A 16,040-nucleotide genomic window follows, 5' to 3' on the forward strand; every position below is an offset into this window, starting at 1 on the left:
ATTTAGGAACAAAAAAATAGGAGTCCAATATTTAGGAGCAAAAATCAGGAGCCCAAGATTTAGCAGGAAAAAAAATAGGAGTAAAAATTAGGAGCCCGTGATTTAGGAAGAAAAATTAGGAGGCCAAGATTTAGGAAGAAAAATTAGGAGCCCATGATTTAGGAAGAAGAATTAGGAGTCCAAGATTTAGGAACAAAAAAATAGGAGCCCACATTTAGGAGCAAAAATTCGGAGGCCAAGATTTAGTAGCAAAAAATAGAAGCAAAAATTAGGAGCCCATGATTTTGGAAGAAGAATTAGGAGTCCAAGATTTAGGAGCAAAAATTAGGAGCCCAGAGTTTAGGAGCAAAAATTAGGAGCCCATGATTTAGGAAGAAGAATTAGGAGTTCGAGATTTGGGAAGAAAAATTCGGAGTCCAAGATCTAGGAGCAAAAATGAAGAGCCCGAGGTTTAGGAGTTAAAATTGGGATTCCAGAGAGCAGAGGGCAGGGAAAACAAGCGGAAGAGGCTGTGGAACACCAGGAGCAAGTGGAGAAAGGTTTAACAGCAGGAGCTGCCCGAGGCCCCGGTGCCATCCCGCGGGAATTTCCGGGCTCCGCATCCCGCGGGAATTTCCAGGCTCCGCATCCCGAGCTCCGCTCCCGCCCCACCAGCGGCTGGTGAGCGATTCCCGGCCCAGGGTGTTCCTGCTCTCCCTGCCTTTGCATAACCCCGAACGACAGAGCAAACGGGCACCGTGTGAGCGCGGGGGGCTGACGGATGGGAGCCGACAGCGTCTCTTCCCATCAGGATTATTTACGGGGCATTAGCACCGGGATGGCTCCGGCAGGAGCTTCCCGGGCCCGGCAGCTCCCGACCCGCCCGGCGGCTCCTTGGAACGATCCCCCGCCGCCTGCCGAGCCTGCCAGAGCTCATGGAACGGAATGAAAGCCAGGGGTGATGACATTTATAAGCACTGAGATCTTAAAGGCAGAAAAAATACTGCCGTGGATGGATGGAGGCTTTGGGTTGGATTTTAATAAAAAGGTGGAATTCTGGCCAAGGGCTGCTTGGCTGGAATATTAAAAAAATTCACGCTCTTGACTTGCTCTGTGCTGGCTCTGGGACACTGAGGGACCTCCAATGGCACCTCTGCACGTGCACAGGTACGGAATTGGGAATGGCATGGGATGGTTTGGGTGGGAGGGACCTTAAAGTCATCCCATCCCACCCCTGCCATAGGCAGGGACACCTTCCACCAGCCCAGGGTGCTCCAAGCCCGTCCAGCCTGGCCTTGGACACTTCCAGGGATCCAGGGGCAGCCACAGCTTCTCTGGGAATTCTATTCCAGGGCCTCCCCACCCTCACAGACAGCAATTCCTTCCCAAAATCCCATCTCTCCCTGCCCTCTGGCAGTGGGAAGCCATTCCCTGTGTCCTGTCCCTCCATCCCTTGTCCCCAGTCCCTCTCCAGCTCTCCTGGAGCCCCTTTAGGCCCTGCAAGGGGCTCTCAGGTCTCCCTGGATCCTTCTCTTCTCCAGGGGAACCCCCCCAGCTCTCCCAGCCTGGCTCCAGAGCAGAGGGGCTCCAGCCCTGGGGGCATCTCCGTGGCCTCCTCTGGACTCTCTCCAGCAGCTCCACATCCCTCTGATGTTGGAGATCAGAGCTGGACACTGGAATCCTCTCCCAAGGTCCCTTCCAGCCCACCCCACTCCCGGATTCCCTGTTTCCCTGGGAGCAGCAGCACTGCCCACCTCCAGGCTCCCTCCTGGGCTGACCCCCAGGTTGTTCCCTTGTCTGTCCCCGTGTTTAACATCCCTTCCCTTCCTCTGCTCCTGCCACGGGGAGCTCAAATCACAGGGAATAATTAAGATGTGAATTCTGCTGTGTAGGAAGAGGTGGGGGGGGAGAAGAACGTGGCCTCTGAAGGTCACAAAGCAAACCCAGCCAGGAACGTTCCCACAGCTGATTGCACCCTCTGCATGTGGGGTGGGATGGGATCTCATCCATTTTTGTCATGCACAGGCTGGTGTGAGCCCCCTGCCCCCCTCATTGATCCCCCTGTCACATCCCCAAAGCTGCCTGTGGGGACAGAGCCCCCAGACCCCTCTGTGGGGGTCAGAGCTGCAGAGAAACCTCCTCAGGAGCCTGGGGGACACAAAGGGGGGGTCCCCTGGGGGACACAAAGGGAGGGTCCCCTGGGGGGCACAAAGTGGGGGGGTTCCCTGGGAGGCACAAAGAGGGACATCCCCAGGAGGCAGCAACCTCATCTGCACCAATTTGCCTAATTAGGAGCAAACAATATTTTTCACTAAATCAGGCGGCTGCTGGGGCTCACTCCCAGCTGCCAAGGAAGGGGCTTTGCCCTTCTCCCCGTGCCAAGAAGGCAGAGGAATGTTGTATTTACCCAGGAAGGATCCCCGAGCCCCCAGTTAAGGAGGATGAGAGACAAATTATCCCTTCATCTGAATGGTTGATGAGCCTCTCCCGGGCCTCTCAGGTCTTCCTTCCCGCAGACATAAAGCCGTGAGTTGTCCCAGGTAGATTTTTCATCAGGCCCATAAAAACTTCCAGCTGATGTTAATGGGGGAGAGTTTATCTCCAATGGGTCCCAGACAGGCTCCTTCCGAGGATGTGCCAAGTACCCATTAAACAATAACACATAACAGGGCGTGTGTTGGAGCATGGGAAAGGCAGGGAGTCAGTCAGGGGGAGGGTGGTACTGCTGGGAACAGCTCCTGTCAGGCAGCTCTGCCCTGAGGATGGATTTGGGGAGGGGGTCGGTTGGGTAAATCCTGGGAGGAGCAGCTGAGGGAGCTGGGGGGGCTCCTGGCATGGGCAGGGACACCTTCCACTGACCCAGGGTGCTCCCACCTGGCCTTGGACACTTCCAGGGATCCAGGGGCAGCCACAGCTTCTCTGGGCAAAATGAGCCTGTGCTGTGCAATTCCCTGGACAGGGACAACATGGATCACAGGGACAACATGGATCCCCTGGACAACATGGATCACGGGCACTTCAGGGACCAGCTGCTCCAACACCCACGCTCCAGCAAACACAGAGCCTTGGCATTCCCACAGGGCAGCGTTTCCAGCAGGGAATGGCCCTTTTCCAACAAGCCATTATCCCTATTTTATCCCGTTGCCCAGCAGCCAAAGGACGGATCCGTGGAGCCTCTTTGGCCTCAGGGAGTCACATTTTCCTTTGGCACCGGTGGCTGGAGAGCAGCTGAGAGCAGGGGAGATGCCTTCAGTCACCTCCTCCCTCACCATTCCAAAGCCTCCAGGACAAGTTTTGCACCCTGGGAATTCCCTGACAACCTCTCCAAGCAGGGGAAGGTTCTTTGCTGGAGTCTTGTCGTTGCTGCTCCTGTGGAGAAGCAGGAGCTCAGCTGCTGTGGTGACCCCATCTCTCTGCCATCCGCTGGGGTTGGAAGCCTCTCCCGGCTCTCCGGACACCACAGGAGGTTGTTCCTGTCAATGGAAGGTTAAGTGAGCTCCACGAGGCTTTCAAGGAACACAGGACGTTCTGTTGATGCCAGACATGCAGATTATTGCCCGTATTCCTGGATTTAAACATCCAGTTGGAACCGGAGAAGGACCCGGAGCCATCCGAGCACGCCCGTCACCTGGAGAGGAGACAAATCCTGCCCGGCTCCCGGAGCCCTGCAGGAGCTGGGGCTGGAGAGCTCTGCAGGGAGAGCCTTTGCTGCCATCAGGCATTGATCCTGCCTGGAATGAGGTCGACAGGAGGCTTTCCAGGGGCTTCCCAGCCTTTGAAGCTGCTCCCTCCCATCAAATCCAGCACTAAGGACCCCTGGACAAGCCCGACCTGGTCAGAGGGGCAGTTAAACCCCACTGCCATCCCAACCCTCCTCCTGCACACGGGGAGGAGGAGCAGCCCTGCCCCCTTCACCTGGGGCACGTGGAGAGCACCGTGGAGAACCCCATGGAGAACATGGAGTCATGGAATCATTAACGTTGGAAAAGATCTCGGAGGTCATCACGTCCAGCCATTAATCCAACACTGCCAGGTCCAACTCTGAACCACGTCCCCAGGGGCCACAGCCACGGGTTTTGGGAACGTTTCCAGGGGTGGTGACTCCGACAGTGCCAACAGGGGCAGCCTGTGCCAACTGCACAGGGAGGAGACCATCAAAAGGACCATCAGGGAGAACAGCGGGGTGACCATCGGGGTGACCCTCACGGAGACCACCGGGGAGACCACCAGGGAGAACATCGTGGAGGTCATGGAAAAACCCCGGAGAAGACCATGGAGAGCATCACAGCAGGAGGGCCAGGGCTGGGATGAGCAGGAGGAGCTCACGCTGGGCTCTACTTGCCAGCTCATTCCCACACCAGGAACCAAACCTTGATCCCAAAAAACTTCCTGTGCCAACCAGCACAAGAAGTTGAACAACCCGCTGCTGTGCTGGAGCCGTGGTCTTGTGGGGTTGTTCCTCATGTTCCATGGCCTGTTCCATATTCCTGACCAGTTTTCCCATTTTCTGTCCCGCTGGTTTCTCCCTAATAACTCCCATTCCTTCCTCTGGGCCCGCCCACAGCTCAGGTCAGGGAGCACCTGGGGTCACCTCCAGCTCTCCCCACACCCTGGCTCTGCAGGGAGAATGTCCCATCAGGGATATCCAGGGAAAACACTGCCCAAATATCCACATTTCCCCACATTAATGGAGTCCTACCCTAACCCCTCGTGGATCACTAAGTCAGGGGGTGACCAGGAGCACCATGGCTGGGGGTGGCCTTTTCCTGCTCCCCATTTTGGTGACTTCTGGTGCATAAAAATCACCCCAAAATATTAATACAGTGCCACCTTTTCCTGCCTATTGTTTCTGACAGAATGAAGGAAAGAGCATTCCAAGTGGGATATTTGGGGATGTGAGAGAAGCCCAGTGGAGTCAGGAGGATGAAGGTGTGGGACACAGGAGGAGCCACATGGGCTGGTCAGACCTCCCTCACCCCGACTGCAACTGCAGAGCCTTCCCGTGGCACGGGATCGGCACATCCAACCCTCCCTCCATCCGCCAGGGAAGGAATGCTGCGAGCTGGGAACGAGCTGGAACTGGGGGTGGGCCGGAGGGTGGCTCTCGGTGGGTTCCTCGCTCGGTGACAAACGCGGCTCGAACTCCTGTGCCACACTGACATCTCCTGGAAAAAGCTTTCCTTGCAGCTGCGGGGCTGGAAAGGCACTTCAGGGACAGGTTTTGGGGGTAAAGGCTTGGATTTTGATGCCCACCTCGTCCTGATAGAAGTGGGTTTGTACCAAATCGATATTTCTCTGCAATTAAAGGATATATAAGGTAAGACCATGGGATGTTTGGCCCAACCTGGAGGGGATTTGTAGCTGCAGATGTGACACTTCACCTCCAACCTCACTTGCTTCTGATGGTTTTACGTAAAAATAAAAAGAATCTCAGTGCACTGAGCTGTCCAGCCACATACAGGTTAATTTGATAGAAATTAATGAAGGAAACGAGGGAATTTGGGGTGACTGGGCACAAGGACAACGTGGCAGATGGACCTGGCACTGGGGCACTTCATCCTCCACTCCCTGAAAAGCAGGATGTGTGGGAACAGCATCACTGTCACAGAGGGAGCTGAACCCCAGCGTGCCTGTCCCAATTTATAGTCAGGATTTTGCAGGAGTGCAGGAATAATCTCCCTGGAAGTTGTTGGGAAGCTCATCTGAACCTCTTTGGTGGAGTTCAGCATCACCACTGTCAGAAAACAGGGATAATTCACAAAATTGCTTAAAATGACCATCACAGAGAGCAGGCACCCAGCTCCCAGGGGAACCAAGGATGTGCCACCCTCCAGGGAAACCTTCCTGGCCAATTCCAGCCTGGCATTCCCAAGTTTTAATGCCTTTTGCCTCAAGGGCTTGGCACCCATGAGCCCTCCCTTGGCACACCCTGCTCCCAGCAACACCTTCCTGAGCCATAAGAGGTTTTGTTTCCAATGGGGGTGGTAAAACACTGGCACAGGTTGCCCAGAGAAGCTGTGGCTGCCCCTGGATCCCTGGAAGTGTCCAAGGCCAGGTTGGAACAGCCTGGGCTAGTGGAAGGTGTCCCTGGCCGTGGCAGGGGGTGGGACTGGGTGGGCTTTAAGGCACTTCCAGTCCAAACCATTCAGTGACTCTGTGATTCTACAACAGCAGCTTTGCTAAAATCCTTGAGCAGCTCCAGCATGAAATATTAAATAATATTATTTATTATTATCTACAATAAGTACATGAGTATTATGGTGTAACTGCTCGAGGCAATGCAGCCCCAAAGAGCACTGAGTTCCCTCCTTGGGGAGGGGTTTTTAGGTGCTGATCCCACCCCCCCGAGGGTCCCTCCGAGCTCCCTGCAGGGTTTTTTTGGGATGTGGCCACACTTCCCAGCTCACAGTTCATAGGAGCTGGTGCTCCTTCAACGCCCTCCAAAGCACTTGCCTCCAATTCGGAAAGGGAGACTTGAAATCAAAATTAAAAGTCAAACAAAACCAGTGTCTCCACTTAAAAGCCCTTTAAAGGCTGGGAGATGATTAATGTGTTTAAACTATAAACTGTAGCTGTTTTAAGAGGAGATAAATACAAGATCGAGACTTGTGGCTACACAAACAGTGTGAAGGGGTGAGTAAACAGCCGGGACAAGCTCGGCCTCTCCTGGAGCCGCGGCTCCGGGAGCTGCGGGGATTTAAAGGGGAAGTGTCGGGCCCACCCCAAACCCAGACACGTTAAATGGGGGGTTCTTCCCCTTCTGCCCCTGCAGGGTCAGGGTAGCTCATCCAGGAGGGCAGAGCTGCTGGAGAGGGTGTCAGAGAACCAAGGGATGGTTTGGGTGGGAAGGGACCTTGAACATCATCCCATCCCACCCCCTGCCACGGGCAGGGACATCTCCCACTAGCCCAGGTTGCTCCAAGTTCATCCAACCTGGCCTTGGACACTTCCAGGGATCCAGGGGCAGCCACAGCTTCTCTGGGAATTCTATTCCAGGGCCTCTACACCCTCCCAGCCAGGAATTCCTTCCCAACAGCCCATCTAAATCTCTCTTCTTTTAATTTAAAATCATCTCCCCCTGTCCTGTCCCTCCATCCCTTGTCCCCAGTCCCTCTCCAGCTCCCCTGGAGCCCCTTTAGGCCCTGCAAGGGGCTCTCAGGTCTCCCTGGATCCTTCTCTTCTCCAGGTGAACCCCCCAGCTCTCTCTTCCGTACAACCCAACACTCCCCCAGCAGGAAGGTTTTTGGAAAGCAGAGAACTTGCCCACACACACCTGGCTGCAGGGAACTGATGCCATTCCCTGTTCAGGGATAATCCCAGGAGCAGGACGTGGCTGTTCCTCAGTGGGTGTGGAGGAGAAGGAAGCAAACCCTCGGACACTCCTGCTGAAAGATTCCTGGTGGGATCACTGGGCCATTTAGCAGGTAACTGTCACTTCAAACAGCCCGGGATTATCCCGACGCCGGGATCGGAGCCGGGAACGCCGCTGGTAATCCTGCCTGTGTTCAAACACTCCGAGCCTGGATAAATAGACTGTTTAATTAAACCAACAAGTCATCGTTTATTTTCACATCACAATAGGTTAAATGACTTTTTATTCCCATTTTCCATATCAACAGAGCAGACTTTTTGGTAATAAAAGCTCAACTCTAATTAGCAGCTGGTGTGGTTGTACTTGGCAGCGTCGTGGGTAATTCAGCACAAAGCAAACACATTTACCAGAAATGGCTTTTGATTGCAGGGCCGAGGAAATGGAGGGGGGGGAGCGGGGCCAGGCACCTCCCGGTGTTGGTCCAGAGGAGGTGAGAGCAGGAATTGTCCTGCCCAGGAAGGTGGAAGTGGGAAAACATCTAAATAGTCAATAATTCATGAATAATTCCTTCTAGTGGAAGGAGTTACCCGCTCTGGAGCCAGGCTGGGAGAGCTGGGGGTGTTCACCTGGAGAAGGGAAGGTGTGTCTGGGGGTGTTCTGGGCTTTGACCCCCTGTCCGAGGTGTGGAGGAGGGATGGATGTTCCCCAGGGAACCACAGAGGAGCTGTGACACAGGGTTTGGGTCCCCTCTGGAGCGATCCTGCCCCACTCGGGCTGGGAATTCTGGGGATGGAAGTCCTGCAGTGCCAGGGAGGCAGTGCTGGGGTTTGGAGAAGCAGCTGCCTCGTGTGCAGGGAGCTCTGGAGTGGGACTGGGAACCTTTCCATGGAAAAAGGCAAAGGAGGCAAAACAAGCGAGTCTGAAACCATCAGTGTCCATCTGCCTTGGGAAGTGCAGGAACTGTGGCAGCCTGGTCCTGCTGCTCCATTGGGATAAACCCACACAGCTTCCTTGGGGTTAGTTTGGGCTGTGGCTGATATTTGAGGGGAGAACTGGGGCCATTTCCCTGCCCAGGATAATTTGGGATGTTGGGAGCCCTGGGACCGACTGGTGGGTGCAGGAAGAACAACCTCCCTTTGCCATCCCCCAAAATCCGGGATACAGGAGCACGGCCTGATCCGAGAAAATGAGGAACAAATTTTCCCAAAGCCTTGTGAGCTGTAAAACCAGACAAAATGTTACTGGATCCCAACATTCCAGGTCCCAGGGCCGAGGTGGGAGCAGCTGGAGCAGCGCAGCCCACATGGATCCGGGAGCCTGGCTGGGGGAGAAGGGCTGGGAGGGTGCAGGGAGAGCCAGCCCTGCTCCAACAGCACCTGCCAGGGCTGGGAGAGCCAGGAATGCCGTGGGATGGGCCACACTCGGCAGTGGGGTGGGAGCGACGCGTGGGAGAGACGTCGCTTTGGGAAACACCTCCCCAGCCTGGGAATGTCCAAGGCCAGGTTGGACGGGGCTCAGAGCAGCCTGGGATAGTGGAGGGTGTCCCTGCCTGTGGAATAGGATGAGCTTTAAGCTCCCTTCCAAGCCAAAGCAGTCTGGGATTCCCAGAGGAGTCGGGGATGTGGGAAGGGCAGCAGGAAAAGCAACGCCCGGGGATGGGGAAGGGACAAGAGGCCACTTGGCTTTTCCTGCTTCCCCTTCCAGCCTCCCAGACAACTGATCCCATTCCTGCCAAGCCTGGACTCTGTGCAAAGCAGGAATATCACTTTGTGTGCATTCCCTGCTTCCTGCTGAACGAGCTCCTGCTTCCCTTGTCACCTCAGCCGCTTCCAGGCGCTGATCCCAAACCCTGGGGAGCCCTCGGGACACGGCAGGTTTGTTTTCCCGGGACACGACAGGTTTGTTTGTTTTCCCGGGACACGACAGGTTTGTTTGTTTTCCCAGCACTCGGGAGCCGTCCTGGGAAGGAGGAGAACAAAGTGTAGGTGTTCTAAAGTCAATATTGGCACAAGGAGGCTCGTGACAAAGGGCCACTGAGCTGCAGCTCCCTGGGATCGCTTATCCGGGTTTATCCAGCCCGGAGAAGTTTCTGGGATTCCCCCTGGATTCCTTCTCCAGGTGTGTGAGGAAAGGTTAAACTCACAGACCCAGGGGTTATTTCCACTGATGACATTGATGGTTTGGGATTGGGGGGTTTCCCCCCAATCTTCATTAAAAGATGGATTTTGGGTTGAATTAAAAGTGTGTTTTCAGGTGGTTTCACACCCCCCAGAGCTCTCTCCTCCTCCCATCCCATTTTTTCCCCATCAAAATCATCCTTTAAATTGAAATTTATCCAGTTTGTGGTTGCTACAAATGCCATTGGCACCTTCTTGAATGGCAAGGGGTGGAATAAATGATCCCTGGGATCCCTTCCAACCCCAGCCACTGTGGGATTCGACGAGAAATCGAAACCCCCAGAAAAATTTGAAAGATCCATTTTTATTTCACCTGAATCATCAGACCTAAAGCTTGTAACTGCCCTGCTGGCCAGCCCTGGGCAGCCACCACGCCAAGAAAACAGGGATTTTCCAGTAGGAAAAGAATTCCTGGCGAAATCAGGATCCACTGCCATGGAAAAGGGATTTTCTTTCCATGCAGGACATTAAACACTTGGGTTTTTCCCATTTTTTTTTTTAATGGAACTTCCCAGTTTGCAAATTTTCCTGGTTTTGGGGGGCTTGGCCTCCACTCAGAGCCACATTATCTAATCCATCATTTCTTTTTTCTCTTTCTAAAACCAGAGGTGTCAAACCCAGAGCTTGGGAAGAAGGTGGAAATCCAGGCTGGAATCCTCTTCTCCTGTGTTTTCCACCTCTGGAAACACCCTCAGCTAAACCTGCTTTAATATTTAAGCACCATTTAAAGCTGGAATTATCTCAAAGCTTCACCTGGAATAGCACAGAGGGGTTTGTGGATATCTGGGGGCAGGTGGAGTTATCCCAGCCCAGAATCCTTTGGCTGTTCCCCTTGGAACAGCAGCAAACAACAAACCACAGGCCCCCAAAAAATGGATAATTTGTCCTTGTTTGGGTTTTCCTGCATTTTCCAACCCACTGGATCCCCCCCAGCTCTGCAAAGAGCAGCTCTGCCTTGTTTGGAGAGGCACTGTTGACATTTGGTTGGAAAGGGGAATGTCAATTTGATAAAGTTAATTACTTATTATTTGGAATCTCATTTGCATGGAAGGGTGGGCTCATTAACCAGCGGGGTTTGTGTTCAGGGAGGAGGTGGGAGCAGGGAGGGGGAGCAGGGAGCAGCTCCAGCCCCCCTGTCAGAGGGTTTATTAACACCACAGCTGAAAGTGTGAATGTTCCAGAGCAAAGAATTCCCACTGCAATAACGCCTTGGATTGTCCAAGCTCCAGTAAATATTTACTTTGTCTTACTTTCCGACCGAATTTCTCCAAGCAGCTGAGAAATTGCATTTTGCAGCTCTGCTCCTGGTCTAAACCCACAGCAAACCACCCTCCCTGCCCAGCCTTGTTTTAATCTCGGGATTAGGTTCAAAATATTCTTCTTATTGCAATTTTGGGGGCTTTGGGTCATTCCAAGAGCACTTGGGAAGCCAAACCCCTGCAGGGGGCACATCCTCAATTTTCAGCCACCTCCCATCCCATCCATCCATCCAATATTCCAACCACTTTGGTTTTGGGATATCAACTGCAAAAGGAAAACCCCACGAAGAACCAGAAATGGATGGAAAGACCCAGAGCCAAAGTCCCTCACACTCCCCTTCCTCCATCCAAACCCAATCCCAGGGAATTTTCCATCACCCAAACAATTTTCCAGCGACACATTTTCCTCCCAGCCCCTCTGTTCTCACTCCAGTACCATTCCTGGAGTCCTCAGTGCATCCATCTCTCCTTATTGACCATCTGGGAATAATCTGGGGAATCCCACCTGGAAGACACAACCAGAGCAGAGCAGCCAAGCCCCAATCCCCACAGAGCAGACCCCCCCAGACCTCTCCAGGCATCCTGCAGGACCCATTCCCTGAATTCCAGCCCCTCCCAGATCCAAGGCAGAGCTGGAAGCTGCTCCCCCCGAGCACAGAGACCCTTCCCCTGGCAGGTTTAGGCTGGGCTTTGCTGGACCTGCCCCTGAGCTGGGCCTGGGGAGGTGCAGCTGAGCCAGGGGGATGTTCCACAGCCTTTGGAGCCTGGCCAGGGCTCCAGGGAGGAGGATGTTCAGCCAGGGAGCCTCCAACTGCCCAGTAAAGAGCTTTTCCCTTCCCTGTCCCTCTCCCTGTTCCCAAGGAAGGTCAGACTCGGTGGGTGCTCTCCCCTACCTGGAATGTCCCTGTGTGCCAGGAGGAGGCAGGTGCTCCCAGCAGGCATCTCCCAAGGTTTTCCCAGCTGTCCTCCAGAGGCTGAGCCCCCTGGATGCAGGGCTGGAGCCGTCCCAGGGAGCAGGTGGGAAATGTTTCCCAGCCTTTGGAGCCTGGACAGGGCCCGAGGGAGGAGGATGCTCGGAGCTGGTGACAACATGCCCAGGGACCATCTGCCCCCATGGGTGGGGATAATCCCAGAATTATGGAATACTCTGAGTTGGAAGGGACCTGCAAGGATCAAAGTCCAGCTCCTGGCCCTGAGGACACCCCAAAATCCCACCCTGGCCCTCAGAGCGTTGTCCAAACTCTCCCTGTGCTGTGACCAAACCCTGGGAACCCTGTTCCGTGCCCAACACCCCTCTGGATAAGGAGCCTTTCCCTGCTGTCCATCCCAGCCCCCCTGACCCAGCTCCAGCCGTTCCCTCAGCCCCCATAACCCAAGTCCAGACACCACAAACGCTCCCAACCCATTCCCAGCCCCGCAGGAGGAGGATTTCCCTTGGAAGCGCCGTCGGATCCGAGATTTCCTGGGCCAAGCTGCAGTTCCTGCTCTCTGGAAAGGTTAAAGCTCCACAAGCCAACAGGATTTGGGCCTTTGCTGGGACCTCCTGCTCCACACGCTCCCTGCATGGAATTGCTCTGGGTTTTGTCTCCAAAACACCTTCTGCCCCTTTCAACAGCCCCGAGCTGGAGCCCAAGGCCAATATTTATGCCTCAGATCTCCTTGATGATGCAATCCAGCAACAAATCACTCCTTAAATAATCCAGCCATTTAATCATCCAGAAATGTGTAGAAATAAGAGGATTAGCCTCTATCCTGGGGAATTGTGTTTTACAGGCTCCAGGGGTTTATTCCTAATAAAACAAGAGCAGCTCGTGGTATTTTCAGAATAAATCCAAGTGTCCCAAGCTCCAGGAGGAAAAGGGAGCTGGTGGGGCAGGAGGAGGAATCACCACCCAAAAGGCCCAGCTCAGTGATTGGTTCTTGCCTAAATCACAGGTTAAAAGGTAAATAAATAATGATGAATAAATGATTGATCACATGATGAATTGAAGTCTTTCCTGTCCACTCTCATGGATAGAAAAGGGCAGGGGGAAACTGGGGACCAGCTCCTGCCTTTCCCTGGGTGATCCACCTGTGCCAGGGCTATCCCTGCCTCTGGAAGTGTCCCTGGCAAGGGCAAAGGACAAACTCCTTTCCCTCAGAGCACAACTGTTGTTCCCCAACACCCTTTTACTCCTCTTTTTATAGCCCCCTGGTTCCCAACGAGACAATATAATTTTAGCAGGGCTGGATTATTTTTAACAGTGGCTGAGCTGCACATAAATCAAGGCAGACACAGAGACAAACGATTTCTGGGAATTAGGGAGCAGCTCCTTGGAAAGGCTCGTTGGTTATGTATCACTGCCCCAAGGAGGACAGACAGCAGCACTGCCAGGGGTGGCTGAGCTCGGGATCTGTCCTGGTTTTTAGGGATCAAGCCCAGCCTTTGGACATGGATGTTGCTGGGCTGCCACACACCAGCTGTTTTCGGGGAATCCTGGAATGCTTTGGGTTGGAAGGACCTTAAAACCACCTCCTTCCAGTGTAAAGGTTATTGCTGAAGACTCCTTCAGCTCACGCCCAGCCCAGAGGTCCCACTTGGAGGGAGTCCCCTGGATGGGGCTGGGAGGGGCTGGAGGTTATTCCAGCTTGGAGAACCCCGGGGCAGGAGGTGCTGCCACACCCTGGAGCCACAGCTCAGGCTCTGGAATAACCAGGATTGGGTTTAAGGGAGGAGACCAGAAAAGGGACTGGAAAACAAAAGAAGTTCACTGGGAGAAAGTGTGAAGGGGGAAATACTGATGAAAAGGTGGGTGTATAACACACATCCAGCAGTGGCTGTTCTCTCATTCCAGTCCATGTTTTAGGGGGGTCAATTCCTGCAAGGTGGAATCACTGAGAATGGAAAAGCCCTCCAAGGTCACTGAGTCCCCCCCGTGCCCCATCCCCACCCTGTCCCCCAGCCCAGAGCACTGAGTGCCACGGCCAGGCCTTCCTGGGACACCTCCAGGACTGGACACTCCAAACCTCCCTGGGCAGCCCCTGCCAAGGCCTGACCACCCTTTCCATGAGGAAATTCCTCCTCATGTCCAACCTGGCCCTTCCCCGAGGTCCCTGTCACACTGAGCAGAGCCCCAGGATCCTGGAGCCCCAGAATCCCAGATCCCGGAGCAGCAGCTCCAGGTGCCTGGATCCAGCCCAGCTCCCCCAGCCCAGTTCTGCTGGGTCAAAGCTCCACGTTCTGCCACCCAAAATCCCCCCATCCCCCTGAGCCAGAGATCTGGGCCATGCTTTGATCCCTCCCCAGGGAGCACAGAGGTTCCCAATCCCGAGGCCAGGCTGGAACAGCCGGAGCTGTGGGGTCGGAGCACAGGGGAGTGAAGCCCCCCCAGGGCCCAGAGCAAACAGGCTCCTGGGAATCAGCATTTTCCTGCCCCCCTGGAGCTCTCCTGGGGTCAGCAGCTCTCCCAGCCCCTTTTTATCCACACAGCACTTGGCAGGATGAGCTCAGCTAACCCAACAGGCTGCTGGGCTTCCATCCTCAGAATATGGAAGCCCTGGGAGAAGATTGGGATGCCCTGGACTCTCATGCCTTGTCTCCCCCTTTTCCACAGCAGGCCCTGGAGCAGCCCCAGCTGAGCTCCAGCTCTGCCCCAGCTCACCCTGTCTGTCATTCCAGGGCCATTCCTGCTCCTTATTCTCCTGCTGTTTGTTGCTCAGCAGAGTTGCAGCCAATTAATGCCAAGAACATCCAAGCAGCCCAGGGAACACAATCCAGAGCCATCCCCTCGTGCCAGCAGGAAACTCTGACAGAGCAGAGCTGGCAGGAGGATCCCACTGCACATCCAGCCTGGGGGGAGGAATTTGTTACCTCAAAAGGTAAACGTGGAGTCTGCTCTGGGCTCCTGCCTTGCCAAGGAGCCGAAGGATGAGGAAGAACAGTGAGATCCTTCCCTGGCTCCAGGCATCCACTGCCCCTCTGCTCTTCCAGTGGGGGATCCCCAGCCCTGGAGGTGCCCAGGGAAGGACAGGACATGGCACTCAGTGCTCTGGGCTGGGGGACAAGGTGGGCATTGGCTTTAATGTCCCTCCCAGCCCAACCCATTCCAGGATTCCATGAAGAAGGGACAGACTCCAGCCCAGCCCTGACCACGCTGCCACCTCCTCCCAGGGCTGGCAAGGACGGATCCTCCTCTCCAAGGTCTGTTTGCACTTGGGATTAACCTTTCTGAGGGGACAAAGTGGCTGCAGGAGGTGTTTGCTTTGGGCTCAAATCCTTTCGCCTCCACAAGCAGAAATTCCAGAACAAAGCTCTTGGAAACACAGAGTGTGAAACCAAAACATGGAGCTGGGAAAGGGCTGGGAAAGAAACGCTTTGGCCTCCCAGCAGGGATAGAAAAAGGAGCATTTTGAGGGCAAATTCAGCAGCTCACCTTGCTACATTCTGAGGGTAAATCTTTTCCATGCAAAGTTCTGAGCATCAGTTCCTTGTGTCTCCCAGGTTTCCTCTGGAACACTTCCAATATGACTGACAGGATGATGGAATCCAAATCAAAGAGATAATGTTTGCTTGTCATTAATAGATCCATTATTTAATCAATTTAAATGCCAGAAATAAGAGCCTTGTTTAAGTTCATTATTTCCATTGGTTATCCCTATCCCTGTCCCTGTCCTCCCACGGGCAGCAGCAAAAGGCAGGAAGGTGGGTGGCAGCAGGAAAACACTGCCCAGGTTCGGGGTATCCCAAGGAAAGGGGTCATTCCCTGGCCCAGGTCCGGGGCAAAGCCTCTCCCTGCGGGCAGAGAGGGATCCAGTCCAGCCGGGATGGTTATCCCACACCATCTAGTGGCACTCGGCAGAGCTGCTTCCCTGCGATCCAGAGCCTGTGGAGCTCATGGAATCACTTAGACCTTGGATAAGGCTCCACCTGCAGAGCTGCCTCCAGCCCTGGAGAACAGCACAGGGAGGACGTGGAGCTGCTGGAGAGAGTCCAGAGGAGGCCACGGAGATGCTGCCGGGGCTGGAGCCCCTCTGCTCTGGAGCCAGGCTGGGAGAGCTGGGGGGGTTCAAATGGAGAAGAGAAGGATCCAGGGAGACCTGAGAGCCCTTTGCAGGGCCTAAAGGGGCTCCAGGAGAGCTGGAGAGGGACTGGGGACAAGGGAGGGAGGGACAGGACACAGGGAATGGCTTCCCACTGCCAGAGGGCAGGGATAGATGGGATATTGGGAAGGAATTGCTGGCTGTGAGGGTGGGGAGGTCCTGGAATAGAATTCCCAGAGAAGCTGTGGCTGCCCCTGGATCCCTGGAAGTGTCCAAGGCCAGGTTGGACGGGGC

This window comes from Lepidothrix coronata, unplaced genomic scaffold (assembly GCF_001604755.1).
Source record: "Lepidothrix coronata isolate B3197 unplaced genomic scaffold, Lepidothrix_coronata-1.0 Scaffold272, whole genome shotgun sequence".
Lineage (NCBI taxonomy): Eukaryota > Metazoa > Chordata > Aves > Passeriformes > Pipridae > Lepidothrix > Lepidothrix coronata.